The sequence below is a fragment of the Grammomys surdaster genome, unplaced genomic scaffold (assembly GCF_004785775.1).
Source record: "Grammomys surdaster isolate TR1022 unplaced genomic scaffold, NIH_TR_1.0 125928, whole genome shotgun sequence".
Classification (NCBI taxonomy): domain Eukaryota; kingdom Metazoa; phylum Chordata; class Mammalia; order Rodentia; family Muridae; genus Grammomys; species Grammomys surdaster.
The window spans coordinates 2,024,973-2,030,982 of record NW_021620751.1 but is presented as its reverse complement, the minus strand read 5'-3'; the positions used below and the strand labels follow the sequence as shown (position 1 = coordinate 2,030,982).

General features: G+C 40.8%; 1 long non-coding RNA gene across 1 annotated transcript in view; it reads right to left on the bottom strand.

Annotated features, from left to right (window-relative positions):
- Positions 1-3,147: 3,147 nt before the first annotated feature.
- The window catches only part of LOC114608664, a 46,372-nt gene continuing 43,509 nt past the window's right edge, over positions 3,148-6,010 (bottom strand). Inside the window, exon 5 of the long non-coding RNA XR_003709399.1 lies at positions 3,148-3,381. This is a non-coding gene — a long non-coding RNA (uncharacterized LOC114608664). The remainder of the gene's footprint in view (positions 3,382-6,010) is intronic.

The window sequence follows — 6,010 nt, the reverse complement described above, 5'->3', positions numbered from 1 at the left end:
GTAACACACCTCCACCAACAAGGCCACACCTATTCCAACAATGCCACACATGCAAATAGTGCCACTCCCTGGGACAAACCTATTTCAAATCACCACAGGGATTTATATCAACCAGGTCCTAACAAGAAAAGGCCATAGTCAAACATTTTCAGTAAAGAGTTTCAAAGAGGGGTATGTTGTGGGTTGACTATGAAATGTCCCCCACATACTCACACATTAAAGAGTAACAACCTATTTTGGGAAATGACAGAAGTTTTGGAGATGACACCTGGCAGAGGGAGGTTGTGTTATAGGGGTACAGTTTTTCCCACCCCTGCTGGGATCTCTTTCTGCTGTATTGCTGTCATGAAGACAGAGAGCTCTGATCCATGATGTCCTTCCACCATGATGCTCTTCCTCACAAGACAAGAAACAGTATAGTATGCTGTGGGCTGAAAGCTCTGAAACCATGGATCATACTAAATCTTCCCTTCAGTAAGTTGTTTTTCTCAGATATTAGTCAAAGAAAAGAAGAAAGAGACATGTGGAAGACTATGGATATAAGCATGGGTAGCAGAACAGAATCCAACAGGAGTTAGAGAAGTATAGGAACTATAGAGAAAGGGGAGCCATGATGGTGAGATCACAGGTCATCTACCTGATCCTCTGTTTTCTCCACATCATGCTGCCCCACAATCCAGTCTCTTCTTCTCTAAAGAGTTGACAAACAAGCGTGCTGTGACCACTCCTGCAGCTGCCTCACTCTGCCTAATGGGAAGACCTAAGAAAACCTTAAGTTATAGTGAATGCTTTCCTGCCTTGCAACTTGGAGCATGTAAATTAGGTCAGTGAGGTCATCTAATATGGATATATATCTCTCTCCCCTTCAAAGTTGAAAGAACAAGAAATATCCCATTATTTCCTCAGAACTGAAAGTCTGTCTCTCTTTAGGACCCCATCATGTTGCCTATGGGATTATGTTATATCTTTCTTAAGATTCTGGAAACTGAAAGCTGTCTTCCTTCAGGACCCCTGTCACGGTATTCATGCCAGTTGAGTCTCCTAACGCTCTTCCTCAAATCTAAAGGTGTGTTTTAGAATTTCAAGCCACAATGTTTCGCATTAATAAAGTTCATCTGAAAAGTAACTCACCCCGGCTTTCCTTCTACACACACAGCTTCTATAAGTTGTAATAGTCCCTTCAAAGCCTGAGAGCCATATGGAACGTACAATGATCCTTCGGCCCTGCCTTTTTACGTGTGTTTTCCCCAGGTTGGAAAGGATGTTTATCACTGTCATTCAAAGCAACTGGGGTCACTCAGATGAGACATGTGTTATCATGACTCTTAGCATGTCCTCAGAGAGCACTCAGACCCCCTCTTCTCCCTTACTGGATATATGCAGTGAACTGGGTGCTAGCTTGAGACTCTTCAGCAGTGTAGCTGTTTATATCTCAATCTAGTGGGAATTTTCACTGGTATAGCTTTACATGAGATATCCACGTTGTGACTTCACCTCTTCAACTGTGCAGAGTTTTGTGGAGCATTCATATGACGGCTGGGATTCTTCAGTGGTGTAACTGCCCATAAGTTCCTAGAGGATCTTGCAGTGGAATATCAACCTTTGGGTCACTTGTGCTACAGTAAGTAACCAGAATTAACTCATTGGTTCACAGAAACTAGACTTGGATGGAACCCTTCCTCTTGTTGGTTGTTACCCTCCCTATTAGGAATTAATAGACTCTTCTTTACATTCCCCCAGGAAAATTGAAGTGACATCCTGGGAGAATGAAAGCCAAGGATGAGGCCTCATGAGAGCTATTGTCTGAGTACTACCACCCTGTGGAAAAGTTAGAAGAATGAAACAAGTGTTCGTTCCTACCTTTTCTCCTTCTAGCCCTCTACTGGGACTCTCGTTTTCTGGCACATAGTCATTAAGACAAGAAAGTCAAGCAAGAAGGGAGAAAAGTTTCATTTTTTGAAGACTGACCTCAAGGGAGGAAAAGCAGAGCCCAAAAGGATAGAACATGACTAGGAAGGAAAGGGCAGGAGCATAGTGTCATGTACAGAAAAGGAATCAATTTTCAAGGAAGAGTTGAGTACACAGCATACTAAGAACTCTAAAAATAAAATTATAATTCAGTGTAAACAAGATTGGCCAATATAAAGAATTATTTTCTTAAAATTTTAGTCTATGGTAGAGACACATTCGTTAACACTAGTTAAGTGTAGTGTTTAACTAGGTTATTAAAGTGCCTTCATTCTAGTGCCTATGAGAAATAATTTCGATATCTTTAGAAATAAGTAAAAGAAAATAACCAGCTCTGCCAAACTTATAAAACAATCAGGTCATATGGGAAGAATCCACTTTATCTTTGGGCTCATTCTCCATGATATTTGTGCTGGCCTCCCTGGCCCTTAAGTAAACACTCTCCCAGGTAGAAATATGAATGATAAATGTCTGTGAGCAGATATTTAAACTATGTTTCCATGAGAAGGAAACATTAACATTAAAAGAATGCTCTAGTAATCATCATATCCAAAGCCCAGGTTTTCCCCATTCCTGTAACTCTGCGCTGTCTTCTCCACACTTTAATCTTCCAGAAACATTAAGCCCACCCTCACCCCCAGTACCCCAAACTGACAAAACAGCAATAAAGTTTGTTTAAAAAGTAGAAAAAGACTGGAGAGATGTTCAGTTGATAAGGTGCTTATGCAACAAGATCTGAAAGTGAATCTCTCAAATTACATGAATCCAGGCATCGTAGTATGTCTGTAACAGCAGCGCACCTATGGTAAGATAGGAAGCAGAGGAGAATTTCCTGGAAGCTCCAAAGCCAGCTATCCTGGCATATGAACCTCGCAATGGAGAAGAGACTCTGGGTCAAATGAGGTGGAAGGTCATCCTCTGAACTCTGTGGTGTATGTGCACCCACAGTTACTAGACAAACTTCTCTCTCTCTCTCTCTCTCTCTCTCTCTCTCTCTCCCTCTCTCTCTCTCTCTTTCTCTCTCTCCTTCTCTCTCTCTCTCTTTCTCTCTCTCTCTCTCTCTCTCTCACACACACACACACACACACACATACACACTACACACGCAAAGAGCAAGAGAGAGAGACAGGCAGACACAGACACACACATACGTGCACATGCACAAAATTTTTAAGAGTGTGAAGACTAGAGTTTTATTTAACCTAGAAACATCAGATTAGCGAGAAAGGGGCAGCCATTTCAGTACTAGTTAAGTAAGCTGAGAAAAGGACAGAATTTATTATCCAAACAATGACCAGGAACCTTGGAAATGAAGTAATAACCTTACAAGTAGAGAGCTGCTTGCCTGGTAGACTCTCCTTTTGTTTTCCTCCTTTATGGGTGAAAAGGTGTGAGCTCTTTCAGCCGAACCACCTGAGGAGAGAGAACAAAACACATACCAGAAGATCAGGGTATGGGCAAAGAAGACAATTGGAAAAGACCAAGAGCAGAGACAAATGTTACAACTATTTGTTTATAATGGCTATGGAAGAGCATCCACCACAACCAACACGATGCCTAATAACTAGTGCTGGGAAGCTAGGTAAAACATCCCCATTCAGGTGATACAGAGAGGAACAGCATAAAATGCCTAATGTCCCTGTATGTGGCAGATATAGGGTTTAGGGAGATGAGATTTGACAGATTTTTCAAGGCAACATTTCTTCTTGAATACAGAACTCCAGAATTCTCTATATAGGTCACCTAAAGTGACTAGCTGAGGAACAATCTGCTTAGTTTCAAGATGAAGTCTAAAGAAAACAGACAGCAACAATTTATGACAAACAAAAAAATAAAGCAATTACCAAGGACCCCCCCCCCCAAAAAAAACATTTCCTAGAGCTAAAACTGCACCAGGAACTACTTGAATTCCATTCAGCCTCAATAGAGAGATGACATAATCATGACCACTTTATATAATTTCTTAAAACTCTATCTTAAAAAGTTAAAAAAATTTACATTTAAATTTATCAAAGTCAAGAATACAAGGTTAATATACAGAAAGCTGTGATCTACTGCATTTGTATATTCTAACATCTAGTAATTAGAAGTGTAATGTAAAATAATTCCACTTATCAATAACATGCCATGCCAATGCATACTTTGCCAGAATGTGTGCAAGAACTGTCTAGTGAGAATGGCAAAACGCTGCTGACAGAAATTAAAGACCAGAGTTGGGACCCATCCTGTTTCTCAATACTGTTTTAGTAACAAGTAGCAACTTCCTTAAATTGATCTAGAACATGCCGACCACCCTTCCTTTTTGAAGCTCACTAGAGTGACCCTTTCTAAGTTTTAAATGTATGTGTGGCTTTTTTATGGGTTTCCTAGAGGTTCTAGAATAATGTCTAAATTCCATAGAGTAGATACAAGATGTTCTGTGATCTGAGCCACCAGCAGATCTCCCTTCTGACTGAAATGTCCACCTTTTTTCTCTGGTGAACCTTTCAGGCAAGAACTGGCTTTGATTCCACTTCTTTCTGATCCACCCAGGTAGATATCACCACTGACTCTCTTGAGACTACAGTAATCCCAAATTAGCCTTCTCACTCACCATGACTATATCTCATTTCTTAATCTTTACCTCCCTGGACAGACTGTTTGCTCTTTGGAAGCTCTGGCAAGGTCTGTCTTGCAGGTAGGGACATCCGTATCCTATTCATTCCTGTCTGCCCAGCTCTTGCACCAAGCCAAGCATACAATGAGCACTGGAGTATATTTTAATGGACCATTCTGTAATGTCTGCATGAAAGAGAATAGGAGAACAACATCCAAGAATGAAACACCCCAAACAGGGTAGCTTTAGAGGTGAACAGGATATCCTAAGGCTGACTAAGAACAATCAAAAGAAAAGGACATTTCATAACAGAGGGGATTATTAATCATTTTTCCTCTGACTCCCTTTTTGTTTTGGCACTGCTTGAGACCCAAAGCAGCCCTGAGGAAATTGTATTTGACCACAAGCACCACAAACTATGCCTAGTTTCCCATAGTAAGTCCAAATGCGAATTTTAATAGTTATCTGTAGTTTTGCCCTACCTGGTCCTCATGTTCCACTTGATACTTTGCATTTCTTTCCATAATAAACACATGAAAATGTTTATAGGAGCCAAATAAAGAGTGTTGGTCCAGAAGTGCTGCTTGGCCCTGAGAAGTCAGTCTCCTCCCACTTCACCTTTTTCAGATTCTCCATGGCATGCTTACCTCTGCACCTTTCAGAATTAAGGGCTACTATTCTAGAGCCTGGTTCTCTTGCATATTCTTCAATCTGTAACTTTGCCTGGATGTCTGTTCTTTCACCATTTTTATAAGTCCCTGTAATCACATAACTTTTCAGAAGAGATCTGTTACCCCATAAAAAATGGATCCTTGTGATAGCTGGAGATTAACACATTCATGCTCCAATCTTTTTCATCAATTTTTAAAATATCAATCTAAAACACAGCCAAAGAGATGTATACTAAATAGATGACAAAGGTAAAAGGGAAGGCAGGACAGTCCTGGGAGATGCAAGACATCTCTGCTTCAGAGAAGGCAGAACTGTGGCTTGGAACAAAGTTCCCTGTTGGAATAGTTGTCACCCCAAGATGCTTCTCTAAGAATCTCCCTGTGGGTCCCAGAGAATGTTCTACATCTCCACACCAGTCTCTTCCTGTGCTGCCACAAGAAGGCATGGATTTTCTCTTCTTGTTTTTTTCCTTCCGGCCAAGCAAACATATACTTCCAAATCTACATTGAATTAAACTGAAAGAAATGATTTTCTGAACTCAAAGGAGACTACCTACTTTTCTCATGCAGAGATGGAGAATGCCCAACTGAATGGGAGAAGTACTCGGAACTGTTGCTTTGGAAAGCCTGGAGTCACCTTTGATGCTTTACTCAAGACAGCCTGGTTTTGCATTGGCAGCTTCCACAATCTCAGAGAAATTGGTGTCCCATACCAGCCTATTGTCTTTCCTCAGCCTTACTGCCTATGAATACCCCAACATATTTTCTATTATAG